This window comes from Bufo gargarizans, chromosome 5 (genome assembly GCF_014858855.1).
Source record: "Bufo gargarizans isolate SCDJY-AF-19 chromosome 5, ASM1485885v1, whole genome shotgun sequence".
Classification (NCBI taxonomy): Eukaryota; Metazoa; Chordata; class Amphibia; order Anura; family Bufonidae; genus Bufo; species Bufo gargarizans.
Genome location: NC_058084.1, coordinates 307,883,171 through 307,895,075, shown reverse-complemented (window position 1 = coordinate 307,895,075; position 11,905 = coordinate 307,883,171).

Genomic DNA, 11,905 nt, shown 5'->3' with positions numbered 1-11,905 from the left:
TAAGTTAAGCGCTGTGGGTGTAATGTCCCTCCATGAGAATGCACCTACATGTCCAATCAACGATTTGTGCTAGTACTGAATGCCCGTAGCACCTCTGCACCTTCCCTATCTGCTCCAGGAATCGAAAAGCAGGTTCCTGGCCAGTAGTCCAATGCAGCTGCAAGCAATAATGAGAAGAGACTAGTCTTCCTTCTTGCTGACGTCTGTTGTTACAATCCAAACCCTTCCCAACTTTGCTCATTTATTGAATTCACTGCTATGTTTAACTGCAAATCAAAATGGCATCCCCCCTGCAAAATTTCAATAGATGTAACACAGAGTGTGTCACAATGGAACCCCTCAGCATTCATGGATGATGGCATTACAATGGGACCTACTGGCTGGCAGCAGCCATGATGCTTTATTCTTCAGTCAGGTGTGACTCCATGTACAAAAAAAGAGCAAGGATTTATGCAAGGTAAAAAAATATCATTTTATTCAATATAAATCACATGATCATTACAGGTATTGCTCAAAAGGGACAGGACATGGAGACTGGGCCACAAGGGGCTATACAATGTGGAAAATCACAATGGGGGATGATGTGACCATAAACAGCAGGGAACAACAATTTAAACAGAGGCCGTGAACAAAGGTGTGGGTGTGGGTGCAAGTGCTGATCCCTAGTATTGAACAACTACCTGACTCATGTTCACAGCATCTGACCATAGGATGCTGCAAGGTGTCAATGGACATTGCAATACTACTAATAAAGATGGCATATAACAATGAACTGCAAATCTCTTGTCCCACCCTGATCCAGCTACCAAGTTACCTACCCATGTTGCTGCTGTGGAATGGTGACACGATTCCCCCACTGCTTCAACCTCGACATGTGTTTTGCCACGTAGGCTTCGTCAGGAGGTGTGGATCCACGCACATCAACAAGTAAGGTGTAAGAGGATACAAGGAATCATCATGAATGATAGGTATGTGTCACCGAGGTTCCTGGCCACGGTGGAGTAAGAGCCGGTTTATATGTGTCAGCAGCAGTTACTATTTGACACCTAGTATGGCTGTATAGCTGATCCGGGTCGGCTCTTACTGGGAGTAGTGCTGGGTGGGTGACTACTCCCCATGTCCCAGGCCGGGTTTTGCCAAGCCTCAAAACCAGCCAGCACTGCCAGGTGAGGAGGAGTACCTCAGTCTGACAGTGGAGCTCAGGAGGTGTGTGTGTTAGGATCTCAGGCTTGTGCTGTGCTGGAGGGCTGAGACCCGTCTGTAATGGAAACGGGGCCCCCTAAAAGCCTGCTATTGACTGCTGGAGGCAGACCTGCCAACAAGGTTACTTTTGTTATGTGGACTTTCCATTGTGTGTGAACTAACACCAAGACTGCAAAGTGATGTTTTGTTTTTGCTTTATGTGTGAATAAACACAGAAGTTTGATTTAAGAACTGGTAATTTGCCTCTGTACTGCGTCCACACACCCTGTCTACCAGAGCAAATCCCCACAATGGGCACAAATCAACAGATAAGAGTGTGTTTTGTGTGAGTTAAAAGAGGGTGTCACTTTTTATAGAAAGATTTTTTTGAGAGAAAAAAAGTGCTTGTGTGCAGAATGGAATACTGCCCAGTGTATATTAGAAAGCCCAGAATGCACAAGACTTTTTATTTGTTCCTGACAGTAAGGCCTTTTAACCTCTTGGGGACACATGACGTACCGGTACGTCATGATGTCCCGGTATTTAAGGACAGAGGACGTACCACTACGTCATGTGTAGTTCCGATCATCGCCGCGCGGCGGGCGGTGATCGGAACTGGGTGCCTGCTGAAATCAATCAGCAGGCACCCTGGGACAATGCGTAGGGGGGTCCTGTGATCCCCCGTATCGGCGATCGCAGCAAGCCGCAGGTCAATTCAGACCTGCTGTTTGCTGCGTTTACGGGTTATTCTTTGGGGGCCTGATAACCCGGAACAGGATGGTGATCGGTGGTGTGATAATACACCACCAATCACCATCCTGCGATCCTGAGAGGTGATGGTGCAATCACTTCTCAGGATCGCTACTGATTTGCTGCCTGGAGGTCGGGAGGTTCAAATTATTGCAGCGCTCCTCTCCTCCTCCTTTCTGTGTCCGGGAGCGAGGAGAGAGGAGCCTGCGATCGGATCTCCAGAGCTAGCAACCGCCTTCTGACCCTCCACAGTGCCACCTGGCACTAAAAGGTATTTAGGGAAAGGTTTAGGGACAGGTTAGGTTAGGCAGTGATATTCAGGGAAAGTTTAGTGGAAAAGTTTTTTGTTGCATCACCTAATCGGGTGTCTGGGGTCTGCAGCTTGCCCCCCTGTCCCCCCCCACATTTTTTCTGGGCACAAGCAGTTCTTTTTTTTTGCGTACGCTGACTGTGGCCGGCACTCTTAGTGTCCGGCCACTGTTAGCGCATCGCACACCCCACCGCTGATCAGCTTCGGACGGCTGATCAGCGAGCTTTGATTTAAAAAAAATAATTCACAGTTTTTGGGCTTTTTTTTTTATTTAGTTTTTTTTTTCTGTTAGTTTTAGGGTAAAGTCTGAGAACACCCATGCCCCCACACACATGCTTACTAAATAAAGATTTCCACGCACACACACACTCCTCTATGGCCCGCCCGATGTTCTCAGCCAAGGAGGCATACACCCAGCTTGCCTCCGACTCCGAGAGCCCCAGTGAGGACGAGGATGACCCCACTTTCCTTTTGTCATCCGCGTCCTCCTCATCATCTAGCAATGATGATGAGCCCCCAAGGCGGCGGAGACGCCGCCAGGCGGAGCAAGGGGACCGCCATGCTAGGGACCCTGTTGCCCACACTAGTACCAGAAGCTCTGGGGCTCGTACTAGTTTTCCGGCCCACCGGAGCCCCCTACTGGTGAACTTGCATGGTGTACCCCAGAGGATTTTGAGCCTGTGATTCCTGATTTTGTTGGCCAAGCAGGAATCCAGATTCCCACAGTGGGCTTCACTGAATATGACTATTTTAGTCTTTTTTTCAGTGACCACTTTGTGAATCTGATGGTGGAGCAAACAAACGTGTTCGCCCAACAGTTCATTGCTCAACACCCGGGCTCCTTTTTGGCTAGGGCCAGTGGCTGGACTCCGGTCAATGCAGCCGAGATGAGAACATTTTGGGGCCTTGTGCTCCACATGGGCCTGTCAAAAAATCTAGTGTCAGGCATTACTGGACTGGGGACGTCTTCTACCAGACCCCACTTTACAGTACGGCCATGACATGTACCGGGTTTGAGGCCACCCGGAAATGCCTGCATTATGCAGATAATGCAGCATGTCCCTCCACAAGGTGATCCTGCCTATGACCGCCTGTACAAAATCAGGCCGGTCATCGATCACTTTGGGGCCAAATTTTTGGAGGCCTATGTACCTGGAAGGGAGGTCACGGTTGATGAATCTCTCATTGCTTTCAAGAGGAGACTCATTTTCCGCCAGTATGTTACCTCTAAGCGGGCGAGGTATGGCGTGACGCTGTACAAACTTTGTGAGAGTACCTCAGGGTACACTTACAATTTTCATGTTTACGAGGGGCGAGATTCCCGTATTGAACCCCCAGAATGTCCCCCGACTCTGGGTGTTAGCGCGAAGCTTGTGTGGGAACTAATGCACCCACTGCTAGATAAGGGTTACCACCTGTACGTGGATAACTTTTATACTAGTATCCCCTTGTTCCAGTCCCTTGACGCCAGATCCACGTCCGCTTGTGATGGGACCGTGCGGAAAAATCAACGCGGCCTACCCACCCCCTCCAGGTACCTATCCCCAGGGGTGAGACCCGTGCCCTTACCAGTGGAAACCTGTTGCTGGTCAGATATAAGGACAAGAGGGATGTCCTTGTACTGTCCACAATTCACGGTAACGGCATCACCCCTGTCCATGTGTGAGGTACCGTGGCAACGGTCCTCAAGCCCGATTGTATTGTCAACTACAATCGGTATATGGGAGGAGTTGATCTCTCTGATCAAGTCCTCAAGCCATATAATGCCATGCGCAAATCCCAGGCATGGTACAAAAAAGTTGCGGTCTACTTGGTACAGGTTGCCTTGTACAACTCTTTTGTGCTGTCCCGGAGCACTGGCAACACAGGGAAATTCCTACAGTTCTATGAGGCAGTCCTCAAGTCCCTGATCTTTTCTGACCGGGAAAGAGCAGGCCGGAGTACCTCGGGAACAGGAGGTGCTGGATCATCCCTGGCCAACACTTTCCAGGTATGGTCCCCCATACTGGAAAGAAGGGACGGACCAAAAAAAGGTGCAGAGTGTGTCACAGGAGGGGGATACGGAAGGACACCACCACTCAGTGTGACACGTGCCTCGATCATCTGGGCCTCTGCATTATTGGTTGCTTCAGGGAGTACCACACTTCCATGGAGTACTAAATTTATAATCCCCTTCCCCAATTTTTATTCCATTTAGCATCTGACAATCGGAAAAAAAACTATGGTTCTCAGACTTGAGACACTAAAACCCCCCCAAAAAACAGGGTCAAAAAAATAAAATATAAACTTCACAAATAGTGTAATAGCAAGCGAACAAAAAATCATATGCCCCCCAAAATAGTGCCAATATAACCGTCCTCTCATTCCGCAAAAAATGAGCCCCTACCTAAGGTAATCGGCTAAAAAAAAAAAAAAATGACTCAGACTATGGAGATACTAAAATGTTTTTTTTTATTATAAAAGGATAATATAGTGTAAAACCTAAATAAATTTAAAAAAGTTGACATATTAGGTATCTCCACGTCCATAAGAATCTTCTCTATAAAAATATCCCATGACCTAACCCCTCAGATGAACACGGTCAAAAAAATAAAATAAAAATGGTGCCAAAACAGCTATTTTTTGGCAAATTTTCCATTTTAATCCGTTTTTTTCCCAGTAACCAAGCAAGGGTTAAAAGCCAAACAAAACTTAATATTTATTACTCTGATTCTGCAGTTTACAGAAACACCCCATATGTGGTTGTAAACTGCTGTATGACCAAACAGCAGGATGGAAAGGAACGCCGTATGGTTTCTGGAAGGCAGATTTTGATGGCCTTTTTTTTTTTGGCACCATGTCCCATTTGATGGACCCCTGATGCACCCCTAGAGTAGAAACTCCATAAAAGTGACCCCATCTAATAAACTGCACCCCTCAAGGTATTCAAAACAGATTTTACTAACTTTATTAACCCTTTAGGTGTTCCAAATGGAGATTGAATTTCAGAATTCCTATTTTTGGTAACCTTGCCTCACAAAAATGTAATATAGAGAAACAAAAAATCATATGTACCCTAAAAATAGTCCCAACAAAACTGCCACCTTATCCTGTAGTTTCCAAAATAGGGTCACTTTTATGTAGTTTCTACTCTTGTGGTGCATCAGGGGGACTTCAAATGGGACATGGTGTAAATAAACCAGTCCAGGAAAATCTGCCTTACAAAAACCACACGGCGCACCTTTCCCTCTACGCCCTACCGTGTGCCCGTACAGTAGTTTACGGCCACATATGGGGCAATAAATATTGAGTTTTGTTTGACTGTTAACCCTTGCTTTGTTACTGGAAAAAAATGATTAAAATGGAAAATTTACCCAAAAATTGAAATTCAGAAATTTTATCTCTGCCATTAACTCCTGTGGAACACCTAAAGGGTTTTACGAAGTTTGTAAAATCAGTTCTGAATACCTTGAGGGGTGTAGTTTCTAGAATGGGGTCATTTTTGGGTGGTTTCTATTATATAAGCCTCACAAATTGACTTCAGACCTGAACTGGTCCTTAAAAAGTGGGTTTTTGAAAATTTCTGAAACATTTTAAGATTTGCTTCTAAACTTCTAAGCCTTGTAACGTCCCCAAAAAATAAAATGTAATTCCCAAAATGATCCAAACATGAAGTAGACATATAGGGAATTTAAAATAATAACTATTTTTGGAGGTATTACTATCTATTATAAAAGTAGAGAAAGTGAAATTTGGAAATTTGCTAATTTTTCAAAATTTTGGGTAAATTAGGTTTTTTTTATAAATAAAAATGAATTTTTTTTGACTCAATTTTACCAGTGTCATGAAATACAATATGTGCCGAAAAAACAGTCTCAGAATGGCCTGGATAAGTAAAAGCGTTTTAAAGTTATTCACACATAAAGTGACACATGTCTGATTTGCAAAAAATAGCCTGGTCCTTAAAGGGACACTGACAGGCAAATTCAGCATATTGTGTTATATATCTGACATTACAGGTCTTATACAGTCTATTAAAAGCATGTAAGTATCCCCCCTGTCCACCTTCTAAATACCGAAATATAAAGTTTTATAACTTGCCTGTCTCCTCACCAATCTGCCCAAGGGGCGGCGTTTCATCTGAAAATGCGCCCAGCCAGCTGCTCCCAACTGCCGTTCTGTAGCCCCGCCCAGCTCATCAATATTCACTTCGCTGGGCTTTGATAGTTTCCCTCTATACCTCCTGTCTCAACATGGGGGATAGAAGCGTCCGACACTGTTAAGCCTTTTCTAGTTCTTGCTTTTAGCCCACTGCAATGCAGGTTCAAAGCAGTTTAGCATCTTCACCTCCCATAAGATATCATACCTTTTATGGATTTTTGGACCAGTGAGAATGAGAATGCGCCTGTATATCCAATCAACGATTTGTGCTAGTACTAAATGTCCTTAGCACCTCTGCACCTTCCCTATCTGCTCCAGGAATCGAAAAACATGTTCCAGCCCAGTATCCCAATGCAGCTGCAAGCAATAATGTACAGAGACCTGGCCTCCTCCTTGCTGACTTCTGTTGTTACAATCCAAACAATTCCCAACATTGCTTGTTCATTGTATTCACTGCTGTGTTTAAGTGCAAATCAAAATGGCAGCCTCCAGAAAGTCAATATGGCAGCCCCCATGAAAATTTTGATAGACTGAACACTGAGCGTGACACAATGGAACCCCTCAGCATTCATGGATGATGACATCACAATAGGTCCTAGCTGTTTTCCTGGCTGGCAGCAGCCATTATGCTTTGCTCTTCAGTCACATGTAGATCCATGCATATCAACAGTTAATGGCACAAATAAACAGGTAAGGCCTCATGCACATGACCGTATGTATTTTGAGGTCCACAAAAAATATGGATTACGTCTGTGTGAATTTCGTATTTAGCGGAAGGGAACACCTGTCCCCTAATAGAACAGTACTATCCTTGTCCATAAGGTTCTATTTTTTGGGGGAATGGAAATACCGAAGTATGGAATGCATACAGAGTACCTTCCGTTTTTGAATGGTTTGGTATACGGTCCACAAAAAAACGGAACGGACACGGAATGAAAATACGTTAGTGTGCATGAGACCTAAGGGTAAGTTTCTTGTGTGCTTAACCCCTTCAGGACACAGGGCGTACAGGTACGCCCGCACGGCGGTGATCGGAAGCCGGTGCCTGCTCAAATCATTGGGCAGGCATCTCGGCTAAATGCCCCCCCCCCATGTCGGCGATCACCGCAAACCGCAGGTCAATTCAGACCTGCGGTTTGCGGCTTTTACCTATTGTGGCGGCGGGGGGTGGTGCCATCGGGTCCCCATGGGGCTGTGGGGGGGGGGGACCCGATGGCATGGAAGGCAGCGCAATGCCTTCCTGAGGCATCTGCGCTGCCTTCCGGTGAAGAGCCTGTGAGATCCAGCACCCTGGATCTCACAGGCCCCGGAAGCTGTATCACAGTATTACTCATACTCATACAGCCAATGCATTCCAATACAGAAGTATTGGAATGCATTGTAAACGGGATAAGACCCCCAAAAGTTCAAGTCCCAAAGTGGGACAAAAATTAAGTGAAAAAATAATGTTTCCCCCCTAAAAATTTTAAGTTTCAAGTAAAAATAAACAAAAGCTCTATAAACATATCACATAACCTAACCCCTCAGATGAACACCGTAAAAAAAAAAAACTGTGCTAAATAAACCATTTTTTGTCACCTTACATCACAAAAAGTGTAATAGCAAGCGATCAAAAAGTCACACGCACCCCAAAATAGTGGCAATTAAACCATCATCTCATCCTGGATAAATCATACCTTACCCAAGGTAATCACCCAAAAAATAAAAAAATTATGGCTCTCAGACTATGGAAACACTAAAACATGATTATTTTTTTTTTGCTTCAAAAATGAAATCATTGTGTAAAACTTACATAAATAAAAAAAGTATACATATTAGGTATCGCCACGTCCGTGACAACCTGGTCTATAAAAATATCACATGATCTAACCTGTCAAATGAATGTTGTAAATAACAAAAAATAAAAACGGTGCCAAAACAGCTATTTCTTGTCATCTTGCCTCACAAAAAGTGTAATATATAGCAACCAAAAATCATATGTACCCTAAACTAGTACCAAAAAAACTTCCACCCTATCCCGTAGTTTCTAAAATAGGGTCACTTTTATGGAGTTTCTACTCTAGGGGTGTATCAGGGGGGCTTCAAATGGGACATGGTGTAAAAAAAACTGTCCAGCAAAATCTGCCTTCCAAAAACCATATAGCATTCCTTTCCTTCTGCGCCCTGCCGTGTGCCCGTACAGTAGTTTATGACCACATATGAGGTGTTTCTGTAAACTAAAGAATCAGGGCAATAAATATTGGGTTTTGTTTGGCTGTTAACCCTTGCTTTGTTACTGGAAATAATGGATTAAAATGGAAAATTTGCCCAAAAATTTAAATTCTGAAATGTCATCTCCATTTGCCAATAACTCTTGTCGAACACCTAAAGGGTTAACGACGTTTGTGAAATCAGTTTTGAATACCTTAAAGGGTTTAGTTTCTTAGATGGGGTACATTTATGGAGTTTCTACTATAGGGTTGCATCAGGGGGGCTTCAAATGGGACATGGTGTCAAAAAAAACAGTCCAGCAAAATCTGCCTTCCAAAAACTGTATGGCATTCCTTTCCTTCTGCGCCCTGCCGTGTGCCCGTACAGTAGTTTACGACCACATATGGGGTGTTTCTGTAAAATTCAGAATCAGGGCCATAAATATTGAGTTTTCTTTGGCTGTTAACCCTTGCTTTGTAAAAGTAAAAAAATTATTAAAATGGAAAATCTGCCAAAAAAGTGAAATTTTGAAATTGTATCTCTATTTTCCATTAATTCTTGTGGAACACCTAAAGGGTTAGCAAAGCTTGCAAGGTCAGTTTTGAATAGCTTGAGGGGTGTAGTTTCTTAGATGGGGTCACTTTTATGGAGTTTCTACTCTAGGGGTGCATCAGGGGGGCTTCAAATGGGACATGGTGTAAAAAAAAAACAGTCCAGCAAAACCTGTAAGCCTCGCAAAGTGACTTCAGACCTGAACTGGTCCCTAAAAATTGGGTTTTTGAAAATTTCAGAAAAATTTTAAGATTTGCTTCTAAACTTCTAAGCCTTGTAACATTCCCAAAATGATCCAAACATGACGTAGACATATTGGGAATGCAAAGTAATAACAATTTTTGGAGGTATTACTATGTATTATACAAGTAGAGAAATGTAAACTGGAAATGTAAACTTGGAAATTTGCATTTTTTTTATTTTTTGCTAAATTTAGTATTTTTTTTATAAAGAAATTTTTTTTTTTTTTCATTTTACCAGTGTCATGAAGTACAATATGTGACGAAAAAACAATCTCAGAATGGCCTGGATAAGTCAAAGCATTTTAAAGTTATCACCACTTAAAGTGACACTGGTCAGATTTGCAAAAAATGGCCTGGCCCATAGGCCCCATGCACACGGCCGTGTTTCACAGCCGTGTGCGGGCCGTGGAACCGCGGCCTGGATCCCTCCTGAGAGCAGGAGCGCACGGCGTCACTGGTTGCTATGACGCCGTGCGCTCCCTGCTGCCGGCACAGTACAGTAATACACTGGTATAGATCATATACACGGCCGTGTGCATGGGGCCTTAAGGTGAAATAAGGCTGTGCCCTAAAGGGGTTAAAACGAAGGTTTCAGTTTATAGAAAGATTTTTTTCAGGGAAAAAAGGCACTTGTGTGCAGATTGGAATACTATCCAGCATATATTAGAAAGCCCAGAATACAGAAGCCTTTTTATCAATTTCCCAGCTGTCTCAACATAGGGAATGGAAGCAGCCACCGATGGTGCTAAAATCAATATGGACAGTTCCCATGAAAATTTCAATAGATGAAACACTGAGTGTGTCACAATGGAACCCCTCAGTATCCATGGATGATGACATCACAATGGGTCTATCAATGATGCTTCATTCTTCAGTCAGGTTTGAATCCATGCACATCTACAGGTAAGGGCACAAATCAACAGGTAAGGGTGTTGTGTTCTATGTATGGCAAATGAGGGTGTCAGTTTATAGAAAGATTTTTTTGAGGGGAAAAAAGGTGCTTGTGTGCAGATTAGAATACTGTCCAGCGTATATTAGAAAGCCCAGAATACACAAGACTTTTTATCTTTTTCTGACTTTTTATCTGCCTTTTGAACATTTAAGAGTTTCCCCTCTGTACTTGCTTTCATAACATGGGGGATGGAAGTGGCCACCGACGCTAAGCCTTTTCTGTTTTCTTGCTTTTTGGCCACTACAATGCAGGTTCAGATCAGTTTTGCTTTTTCACCTCTCATGATATACCATACCTTTTATGGATTTTTGGACCAGTGAGATTGAGAATGCACCTGTATGTCCAATCAAAGATTTGTGCTAGAATTGAATATCCTTAGCACCTCTGCACCTTCCCTATCTACTCCAGGAATCAAAAAGCAGATTCCAGCCCAGTATTCCAATGCAGCTGCAAGCAATAATGAGCAGAGACTAGTCTTTCTTGCTGACTTCTGTTGTTACAATCCAAACTCTTCCCAACATTGCTTGTGCATTGAAGTTACTGCTATGTTTAACTGCAAATCAAAATGGCAGCCTCCAAAAAACCAATATGGCAGCCCCCATTAAAATTTTAATAGATGGAACACTTAGCGTGTCACAATGGAACCCCTCAGCTCTCATGGATGATGACATGTGTCAAACGAGGGTATCAGTTTATAGAAAGATTTTTTTTTTTAGGTAAAAAAGGCGCTTGTGTGCAGTTTGGAATACTATCCAGCATATATTAGAAAGCCCAGAATACAGAAGCCTTTTTATCAGTTTCTGAGGGTATGATTAGGGTTGAGCAAACCCAAACTGTAGTTCAGGTTCGTACAGAACTTTAGGATTTTAGACCCCGGACCTCAACCCAAACATTTCAGTAAAAGTTTGGGTTCGGTGTTCGGCACTTTCTTGGCGCTTTTTGAAAGGCTGCAGAGCAGCCAATCAACAAGTGGTTAACTGTCTGACCTTAGAAGCCATCACAACCATGCCTACTAATGGCATGGCTGTGATAGGCCAGTGTAGCATGTGACCCAGCCTCTATATAAGCTGGAGTCACGTAGCGCTGCACGTCACTCTGCTGTGCTTAGTGTAGGGAGAGGATGCTGCTGGTGATTTCAGGGAGAGAATAGGACTTAATCTTTGCTCAAAATCTGAATCTAACTCAGCGATCTACATACATTGTGTTTTGTGGGTGCAGGGCACAATTTTTTTATCCTGCCCTGAGCCCAGTGGCTGAAAAATAACTTTAGTAAGTCAGTTAGGTGGGCGGCGGTGGTGGCCATTTTATGCAAGCTCAGTGCACTAGCACTGCATCTGAACTTTTGGGACATTGAAAATCCCATTTTTTTTTGACAATTTACAACATCTGGTGCATTTGCAGGCTTAGTCAGTGTACAATTTAAGCTAGAAATACAGCCATTATTTTCAGGGTTTTTAAAAACACACTTTTTGGCCAAAAAACACTATTTTCCTGATCTGCAAGTGTTAAATTCAAGTTTAATATATACAGCTTTCATATTCTGTTAACAAAAAAAAAACATTTTTTGGCAATATACAACATCTGGAT